The sequence below is a fragment of the Odontesthes bonariensis genome, chromosome 12, assembly GCF_027942865.1.
Source record: "Odontesthes bonariensis isolate fOdoBon6 chromosome 12, fOdoBon6.hap1, whole genome shotgun sequence".
NCBI lineage: Eukaryota > Metazoa > Chordata > Actinopteri > Atheriniformes > Atherinopsidae > Odontesthes > Odontesthes bonariensis.
Genome location: NC_134517.1, coordinates 20,233,090 through 20,244,562, shown reverse-complemented (window position 1 = coordinate 20,244,562; position 11,473 = coordinate 20,233,090).

Genomic DNA, 11,473 nt, shown 5'->3' with positions numbered 1-11,473 from the left:
CTGAATGAGAGGGTGGTTCATATCCATAATAAATAGGCCACATCCTAATGTGAGGCTTTGGCCGCCTTGTTCTTCTAAAAACTGATAACTTTGTCATGGGTAACTAACTTTCATTCATAAGACCTCAGCAGCTGACCCGATATATGAACTGCAGTTTTTTGCTGCTTTGCTGACCGTAAAAACACATGGATGCATCAATTGTTTAATGACAAATTGATTTTTACTTGAAAGCACAGTATTCTGTTGGTGTTGAATTATATGTGTTGTAATGTCAGGAGGAAATGACAAACAGTACCCATGGTCTTTTAAGCACACTTGTAATATCTCTCATGTGATTCACTTACCACTCTGCACTAGCATGATTAAAGGTGAGATTAAATTGTTTGTCATTCTGTTTTTGCTCCTGTCGCTGGTTGCTCTGCACTCCAAGCTGCACACTGGAATACTGATGGTGGTGAGCGGGAATGATGATCAACACAAGCCACAGAATCTCACTGCTGAATGAATAAATGCACCAGTTAGTTCTACTTAAAATAAGTGTCTTCATGAGACATTTCGTAAACATGATAATTACCCTCATAAAATAAGGATCGTTAACACTTATGGAGAAAGAGCCAACGATCTCATCATGAACTACAAAAAAACTAAAACGTGACTTAAGAACAATAGCAAAAAATAGAAATAGCAACAACAACAACAAAAAAAAAAGAAAGAAGCAAAGTAAACCCAGAATAGCGTTAAGACAGTATTCAGAAGAACCGCACTGCAAATTAATATAATGCAATCACAAAACAATATTCACTTTCAGCTTCTTATGGTCCAGGTTAATGTGATTCTGGTCTTACAGTAATGATCCATATCCCTGCCTAATCCACGTGTCATGACTTCTCATTTGGGTACAATTCTTAAAGGGACAGTTGATTGAATTCACCCACCAAAACTAATTTCTACCAAACTTGTAACTAGTCATGAAGAGAATTTAAATTCTGTGTGTCAAGGTTTTGATAAATCTGCCTCTGAAAAAGGTGCACTTCTGCAACCAGCGCAGTACAGTTAATTCACCCCCCCCCCCCCCCCCCCCCCCCCCAAAAAAAAAAAAAGAAGTCTGTTAACACTTCCAGAGTGATCAGGATATTGTTTTGGGAGATATGTTTTGCTATGGTATTCTGCTCTGTCAGGGTAGCTGAATCCATCAGGACTGACACATAATTTTAACCGAGCGTGTCTTTCTTTTTAAGAGTAGGTGTTTATATTTTTTCTTACTACCAACAAAAAGAACAAAAGTCTCAATGCAGGGATCCTGCTAACAAGTGTTGCCTGGAGAAAAGAGGCAGTGTTTTTTCCTCTGTAAATGAATTGCCTCATTTGTGTTCCGCATCGGGCCAGCAGAGAAACTGTTGTGATGGGTAGCAGATGCACAAAGCACAGGCCTTAGACTCCAGTGAGGTTTGCATCCTGAGTCCAATCTGTGGTGAGATTGAGGCAACAAGCGCTCTGTTTACAAGGTTAGTAAAAGAGTGTGGTTTCATTTGATGTTGATAACCGCACTGTGCCTCAAGTCACTGTGATCTCATTTTGTCTCGAAGCAAGACAGGGATGCATCCCTAACCTTAAACAAGGGCTGCCAGCGCCAAAACATATTCATGCAAGACTTTAATAAAACTGTAAATGCTATAGATGCCAAACAAATTAAATCCACTAAACATTTCACTGATGGGCTCAGTGTTAATATTTTTGTAACATGCCAAATTCCTTCCTAAAAAACATTTTCTTATTACGTTGATAGAAAACGTAATCCATGCAGCTTTACGTTTCCTTTAAAGATATTTGCTGTTGCAAATTTGTTGTGGATGAGTGCAATTTCATAGAAGATATGGGATGACACTGTTGTGCTGGGTGGCATGTTGCTTCATTAAGATGAACATGAGAGCTGTTGTTTATTTTTAGTCAATCCCACATACACCACCCTGCTGTCATAATTCACTGGCATACCAAATGTGCATTAATCTGCAGCTGAAAATAGGCCCCCAGAAATGCCCTATTTACCAAGAAGTCTTCCAACCTAAGCAGCCAAATAGGTCATTTCTACCGACCCTCTGATACCAACTATAAAAGCATATTAGCGGCAAGATATAGGCCATAAACAAGCTGTTGAGAGTAACAGTTTATCTAACAGTTTTGTGGTAAATGTTTGGATATTTTTAAGGTTAACATTATTCATCAGGGATTGGGTGAAAATAGAAAAATAAGGGCTTTGTCAACGTTCCCCTTCACCTATCTACCACCTGCCAAGTGGCACATAAGGTCCCCACATTCTCTCTCCGTGCTGGCCTGTCAATGGCTGTGGTTCTTGCCTCGCTCCATGAGCTCCATCCTTCTGTCGTCTTCTCCTTCTTGATTGTTTGACGCCGGGCAGTCTTTGGCCTTTACACATGATCTCCCTCCTTCTGGCACCCATGTCACCCATGTCATTGTTGTGGTCTTTGCTTAGGGTGTATTAATACATTTCCATCTGCACTTTCAAACTTTATCTCTGAAGTTAAATTGTTTCAGTTCTCTCCAATATTTCATTGTTTGTGATGTGTTCCCAGCCATCTTATCCGCATAATCTTTCTCAAGCATCTTTTGGAAGACTTCAATCTTTTCGTCACCAGCCTTGTTTATCTCATGATAGTGTAACACCCATACAGTAAGACTGTTTTCACTAGTGCTGCAGCTCACGCTGTTTGGGTTCCAGGTGTCCTTCAACTTTAGCGCCCTGTGTATCTCCTTTGGCTACAGGCATTAGTCTCCTAAACACACAAATCTAATGCAGCTTCGGAAGGTCATCCATTCTTTGTGATATTCTCGTTGTTGCTGGCATTCATTTTTATAACAGAGGACACTGCAAAAACAGATTTGTCATTAGAATTGTATAATTATTACCTTCAAAAGCAGCTGTAGTCTGATGAGACTCGCAAGATCATGACCACAATAAAATCCATCTTCCCAGGCTTCAAGCTATGGGATATTTTTGGTTAGATTTCAGTTTGGAACAATCAGCATTCTGGCCACTATGGTTTGCTTTTACAATACTGTTTATATATGCATTTCCAATTTTTTAATTCAAATAATATTATCCTCTCTGTTTCCAGGCTTTTAATCAGGGTAATATTTATGGAAAGTTCCTCCTTCATTTCAAGTATGACTGGTGCTTTTTTAATCACGTCATCTTTACATGCCGTTGTTGTCTGCCAATCTGGCTTATAGAATCAGCACCATCTGCTAGTGATCTTTATAAACCGACCGATAAGAAATTAGTGGATACAGTGATGGATGGATACGCACATGTTGATTCACTTTGGCCAAATTTCTGAACATCAGTTTAAAATTTACCATGAATAGTCCGGGAAATCCCAGCTAATGGTGATGCCTGGCTAAGTTATGCTGCTAGCATAATTTATACCAGAACTGGAGGGTTTATCTGAACTAAAAAAAAAACAAAACAAGAAAGAACAACATTAACATTTTTCTTAACCTGTTCCCAAACCAATGATGCTTAACCAGGCCTGAAAAACCCAGAAGCTCAGAAGTAAATGTTTACTGTACCTTGTGGTTCTGTAACCTAACCTGACAAGTTTATTCCCTCCGTAGGTGCTACGACCATTGTGGGGCTTTGGCCCATTAACATGTTGTGCTTGGCATTTGTGTCCCTGGCAGATGTTGCTTGGCTACAGTATAACTTGCACTAATGTATGGCCAGAGGAAGCTTCCGCACATAAATTATTGGGGTAATTATATTCTTTAAATGCCATTTTGTGTATTGATGTGGTGTGTAAGTGAGCTGTTACAAGATATGCTATCTTTAGTCTTGTTCTTTACATCTATCATTGGAGGAATGATTTGTCCCATTTCCCTCATGTAATTTTCAAGGTAGCTCTACAAGTTAGTGTTAAAATTCACAGCACACTCAACTGCCTGACCTCTGTTATAGTTTAATTTTTTTGTTCTCTTTCATAATGTTTGGGTGTCGCAACTGTCACCTGTGGAATGAATACAAAAAAATAGAGTAAAGCATAAAGATCCTTTTTGGCATTAAGGATAGGTGTAAAATAGAAATGTGCTTTTCATTCATTGATTTACTTTAAAAAAAAAAACTAAAAAAAAAACACCAGTAGAGACAGATCTTTTCCTTTCCCTTCTGGCCATTCGTCTTCCATTTTGTTGGCTGACAATTGTTATGTGAGTGTCTCAAATGCACCTAAATAGCAATGCTGCCTTCTGCCTGTGTGCAACAAAAGCAGCCATACAAAACTCCCAAGCCTTTTTATCACGATACATTTCGAATAAATTATTTTTTTGACAGGCCAGATGTGTATTTGCATGTAAATACAAATCCTCAAGGGTCAGTGTGCCAGTTCTCCAACATTTCAATTCTGAATCAAAACTCTGGAGTCGAGCTTCACTCTCCTGAGTGCAGGGGTTACAGGGTTGATGCGTTTGCGTTCGATTTTTGTTGAGAAACTCTTCGGGGATCCAAAAGTTCAGTCAAACCTCTGCCAAACATCTTAACCATTCCGCAATCTTAAAATGTGACTTGAAAGCATTTTCTTCACAGCTTTCAGTTCAGTTTTTGGTGGTGGTCGATAATATGGGTCGAAGAAATTCTGAACCTAATCTGCATTTTGGAGGTAAGTAGCTAAGAAAATGATTGTGCATGCAGAATGGGCCTTTTGGAGGTTTTATGCAAACGTGCACCTTGAACCTCATAAATGACCTGTTCATCAATCAGTCGGGATAACAAGCGTATAATATATTGCTCAGATTCTAACACAGAATACATCAGCACTGTAAAAGTAACAGGTATTTTATTAACAGGATTCATATTCAGTTCAGTTCACATCAAACATTAGAGTGGACTTATGAATATAATTATAATGAATAAGAAAATAACTTTATAACCTGTGGTGGGTTGACAGACAATTCCTGAGTTTCGGCAGTTACAATTACTAAATCAGAGTCTAACATGATTTTTTTTTTCAAGGGGTTGATGCTACATCAAGAGGCTACACAGACTTGGTGTTACCTATATGGTCAGATCACAAAAAAGTGGCACTAGGTACAGCTATCAATACATTCAGGAGGGATTAAGAACACACTGGATTCAATTACTAAATGTGTCATGGGCCACAGTGAAGATCCTGTTTTTTTCCGAGACAAAACTCTATGCAACAGGCAATATTTCTACTGGGAGGTGTCTCGCCCTTCTGATTTTCAGACAAAATGCATTCTGCAGAAAGCAGAGACCAAACTCATTATTTATTATCCCTCATCTTTTATGTTAATTTCTGCAGAGACAGTGAAAACATAGCAGCTGTAAACGCAGCAACAAAGCTCTGCTTTGTCCTTTTGGTCAGTGGAGTCACCTTTAAACAATCCTTGCCCCAAATGTTTAGTGAGCCGCAAATATTTCTGCTCCTCAGAGCCGGTGTTTCAGTGTAACAAAACAAAGTGTTGGAAGGAGGGAATACGTAAAAGGCACACACAAGCCGAGGATGTGTTACAGGCCATAAAGTTGCTGTTTATCATGAGCAGATGTCGTTTGTCAGGCTTTTCTTCGGAGACTGGTTCAGAATGAAAACAACAGAGAATTTAAAACCTTCAGTCAATGTGTTTTTACTCAGCAGAAGTGTGCTGATGCTGAGCTCTGCAACATCACAAATCAATTATTTTATGCTCCTTTCTCCTCTCTGAATTTGTTGGGGGGAAAAAAATAGGGGAAAAAAAACTGAGTACTGATACTCCGGCAAATCATGTCTGAACAATTATATACTTTAGGTGAAAAATTGTTGATTTTACAAATAAACAGTCGACTTACTGATGTGCTGTTTGTTGCTCAGCTGACAACTGCTGTGAGATAGACTGCGGTTTATTTGCATATACAGCAAGTAACTGAGATCTAATCACAAGCGTTCACTCAAGATGCATGCATGGATGCATTTTAATGACAGGTGTGAGCACATGTACTTAAAGCTGTCCACTTGTGATCTGACCACCTGATTCATATCAAACCAGGTCCGAAGAGCCTCGAAGACAATTCTGAAATGATCCCGACTGCTTTTGTGTTCAAGTTTAAGTCAGTCAAATATATAAGGGAAGTGTTATTTGGCTTTGCTTGGAAAAGTTTTCCCACAAAACAAGTCGAGCTTTACCATTGCAAAGATATTCTCAAACACAATATAAGACCCATCCTATAGCAACACAACCAATTATTTCTGCTTCATTATAAGGCATTACTGAGAGATGGTAATATGCAGTACAGCAGCAGCGACTTGACACTCATGCATAGTTGCAATGGCAAATCTATACCATTTACCGTTTAATCAACAACATTTTATTAAAGAATGTGGAAATTGTATCACAAATTAGTGCTTTTATTGTAAATAGCCTGAGTTGCAAAGACTACAGTATAGCAAGCATAAGGAAAATTTACTCCCCTACTAAACATATATTGATTATTCACCCCAGTAATGACCTCATGTCCCAACTTGTTAGACGTCAGCACTCTAAGATCTACTGTGTAACTTAAGAGACTCCAGTAAGAATTTACAGCTGAAATTTCAGAACAAGCTTACGCATGCTCACACTCTGTGATGATGAAACAAATAATATATTGGTTTTTTGATTTTTTTTTTCTGTTTGTGTAGAATTTTGGTTCTGATTTTCATCAAGACTATAGGCAGCTCAATTAAAAGCATTGTTTCTCTCTGATGAGTTATTTTTATGTCAAAACAACACCCAAAGCCTTTCGAGCTGTAAAGAGTCTGCACTTATTATACTTTCAAACAATAAGGACATGTCTGGAGTTGGATATTGAGGAGGTGTAAAACATTCCCTGGGCCAGCTCTGGGGAACACTATGTTGATGAAATAGCGAGGACCCACGACAAGAGGCTGAGGGGACACTGGAAACAGATAACAGCTGACTGTGGACACTAGATCAAAATAAAATGGTATAAAGGTCATCACCCTGGAGTCAGTGGATGGCTGGAGTAAGATGAATGGGGCCATCCACATCTGATGCCATAGGTTTTACGGTTTGGTCGCATAATAACAAATGAAACAACATGATGACAACTGAGAAAACTCTGCCGTGCAGACATAGACAGAAATAGCTGAAGAATTGTTTTGTGGAAGATAACCAGTTATATAGCTCCTTTTGTTTTAGACTTTTGCATAACCATTTCATCAGCCTTTTCAGTGTTAATGTCTTTGATTTGTTTCATTTCTGAGTCGCACAACAATAGAAATATTGGTACCACTCATCATGTCAGCACTCATGTTGTCTGTTTCTATCCTGAAACACAACACATCCAAGAAACAACGGGCATAAAACATTTCGTTACGCCGTGCCACAAAGCTTATCTAACAGAGAAAGTCCCAGAGCTGTCACTCAAGAGACACACATTCAATGACATTCATGCACCTCTTGTTTTTAAGTTTCTTTTTCTCCCACTCTTTGATTAGGTTTAAAGCTGATTCAAGAAGTCCATATCCACCCATACATAACGTTATTCATTTCATCATCTGCACACTCAATAAGGGTGCATCGGGTCCCTCTTTGACTGAACCCCTGGAAATTTGTAACCACGCAGACAGACAGAGCTGACTACACACATGCCTGGATCAATTTCCATTGAGAGAAAAAAACAAATACACAAGACAAAGACGACAAGGAGCGGAATGATTGTATGATTGCTTGTCCTGAGAAGAGATTTTTGTTGTAATCCACTACTCTACATTTTACTGAAGGAATCAGAAAGTTCAGCACAGCTGAGCCAAAAGGTGTTATGAATAAAACTGCATATATGCAGAGTCCCAGTCAATTTGCAGATGAAGACACAATGAAGACAGTTTCACGCCCTAAAACTAGTTTATTGGGGTTAGGAAAAGATCAAGATTTGGGCAAAAACACATTTTTTCAAAATACACATCACATGATACTATTTTGTAAGGCGACAAGGTAATAACTTGTTCACATGACTCCAAGAGTAGGCATTGTTTTGAAATGTGAATGTAGGTCATAACAGCTGCCTGAAAAAAACCATGTGACCTATTTTGTTGGAGGACACTCATTGATTGCAAGGGGAGCAAGGCAAAACAGAAATTAGCAAAGGTATGATACACTATATTCCAATCAATAGGACAATTTGATTTTATAACAAATTTCATAACTTCTCTTTTGCTTTGTCGGTAAACAAAGAGCAGAGTTGGAATGAAAGATCAGTGCAGTTAGGCGTTGTTCTAACTATCGTATGGTACACAGACTTACCTAATGCCAGTTTCAGGTATGAACCTGTAACACTTCATATGGTATTCTCTTCCCCTTTCTAGCTGTGTAAAACTGATTGTTGAATTCAAATTCTTCTTAATTTGGGGAGACAACAATTTGCAAAAACACTTTCCGAGTACGGCAAGTTTTAATTAAGATCTTGATCACATATCAAGGACAGCCTGTCTGATTCTTTCTGGTTTTCTGAATGTTTTCTGCATTTGTCTTTCCAAACAGCTTCTTGAAATGAAATACGACAGACATTCGATGTTTAGTTGGCACAAAGTAAAACCTAAAAGAAATGTCTTCTTTTCTATTCAACTTTCTTTGTAAAATCTGATAATTTGAACTCATCGTAAAGAATTAACTAGGCACACAATCATTGTGGTTGTGCAGATGGATTCTTATTTTGCATATTTGTGTGTTTCACAAACAATATATATTGTATTTTATAAATATATTTCAGCTTACAAGTTTATGTATTTCAAACTGATGGCATATCTCATCACCATATCTGTGTCTTTTGCAGATGAGGTGAGAGAAAAAAAGCAAGCCTTCGTATTTCCTAACCCTAAGATGATGCTCTCACTGTGTAGTGTTTTTTAATGCCTAAATCTAAAGAAAAAGCCTATCAAAACAGAAATGTGAAATAAAGTGTAAAAAAGGGACAAGAGACAGCTGCAGGTCATTTGGCAATGTATGAATAAAGTGTGCAAACACCACCACCATAAAATGCAGTCAGCTTGTACAGAGACTTCTGCTACTCCTCCAATTTGGCAAGAACTGTTGCAGCAAATTATCCCTATTTGTCGGATTTTTGGTACACGTTTCAGTTAAGTCCTCCCAAAAATGAACAGTAGGGGAGGTTTAGTAAGTATTGCAAAATAAAATTGGGTCTTAGGACAAAACAAGAAAAAGAAGAATTAGAAGAAATGTGGAGTTATTCTGTTGGATTTCGTGAAGTCAAGCTTTTAATTTTCACAGTTTTATAATTAAATTTTTTTCTGAAAATCCACAATATACCCGGGGACGCTTGGTGCTTTGGCATGGAATGATGACCCATTTATTTGAACCTTGAATGGATCTCAACAAGTTCAAGTCTCGGTGCGCAACGTCCTCTTGGCTTCAGATCCACACTTGGAGCAGGTTGGAGTGTTATCGATCTTCTCATTGAGCTCCGGTAAAGAAACCAAACAGCATTTCCCATCTATTCCATTTATTTATTCCAATTTATTAAGCTGGACTTTCGGAGATCAAAAAATCATTATGGCATATACATGTTCACATTTGTTTGTGTCTCCTTTCTTGAGCACTGCGCTCAATTTGAAAGAGTGAGTTTGATTTCTTGCCACAAAGGATCCATATATTATCATGATAAATATAACATGGGTGTCACTTTGTTTTGGGGTTCTCTGTGTAAATTTTCAGAAAGCTGTATATAGTGCACACTCTCATCGAGGCTGTGCCAGCTACCTCGTGTCTCTCTCCTTGCTTAAGTGTCCCACATACAGTGTAAGAGAATTGCTGGTTACACTGCTCTTAGGACTGGCAGAGAAGCAGCAGGTTAGAAAAAAAACACCTCCCGGGAGAAATGATTCAAGGTATTGGAGAGGCAGAGAAGCGAATAAAGTGAATGCAATTTCAAAGGGGAAATAATCGAGGTCATGGTGTTTGATGTTCCTATACTGTTCACGCGAATAACTTGGCTGATGACGGAATCAATCACTCTTTCATGGCAGCGAATGTTAATGAAGTTATGTTTAGCTGTTTTTCTGGCATTTTTAATAAACAGTGTTAACATCAAGCTTAGCCATCTATAGCTCCAAACAGAATTAAGGGAGTTATCTGCAACGTACGCGGTGATATTAGCTGACTGGAGCAAGAACATTTGAAATGTGATGGCTGTTTGCTTTTTCTTTATTTCCTCTACTCTGCTTCTCTTGTGTTTTTGTTGTGACGAGTGAACGCAAGGTCAAAATGGAGTTTATCCTCTGATATCACCTGTCAGTCCAGACAAGAGAAATGCTCACTCAAGGTGACATTACTTTGGTGTCTGTACTCAGCATGCCACTACGCCTTTCATTTCCTGCGAGCTAAAATTTACAACTTATGCTTTGACAGGAGTAGTAAACATCTCTAATATGACCAAGCCTGTGATCTTCTTGGTAAACAAAGGAAAAAAAAACCTGCCTCAGCCTCAGTGATCTTTGAGAATCCCAAAGAAAACAATAAACAGGCCAATTTTTCCTTTCTTTTTTTTTTGTTCCAGTATATTTTGAATACGTACCTCAAAGCCCTTGAAAATAAATTCAACACTTAAGATTCAAGACAAATAGACACATTTTTCGAGATCTTGACAATGATCAAATTTCTGTGCTCTGTGTGGGATTACAGGAAGGCGAAAGACAGAATGAGCAGCGCTTACGTAATTAGATGGAGACAATGATAATAGATAGTTAGAATAACAGCATGATTCAGGAGAGCTCATGACATTTCCTGATTCTCTCTGCGGCGGCACTTTATCTCAGGGCTGGAAAATTATTTAGTATGCAACGGATCAGTCACCATGTTCAAAAAGTCATTTATATTAACTTCTTGGGCAGATATCTATCCGGCAAAGTGGCCCACAGAGGCAAAAGACTATCAGAAAATGAAAAAGGACACAACATTTTTTCTCATGAAATTGAAATGGATCAAAATTGAGAAAATTAAAACCCCACAAACATACCAACATGGACCTGACAGGCACTCCTGTCTTTGGATGTTTGGTTTTTTTTTAAAGTGTGGCACAGAGGTTCTCCTCACAACCTTTTTTTTTAGAAAAAGACATACTCATGTCTTTTTTTACTGACTGTGCCTTACCATGCATTATGTAGTCTTCATCAAAAGACTGCTTCAGTCATTTTTTTTAGTGACACACTGTCCAAATTATTAATTCCTGATGGTGACTGAAGTTAAAACCCATGCAGTTTGGCTCAGTCTCCTTTTAAAAAGAAGAGGGGTCCAAATTGAATGTTTGATTCCCCCTAAACAAAAATAAGCCAATTCCTGTGCAGTGCATGCCCAATTGCAGATGAAGCATCAAATTAAAATGTCAGGGGCCGGCTGGAGAAGCAGCGGCTGCAGAGTCTTAGAGTTTAAATTTATGTTTGAGATTATACCA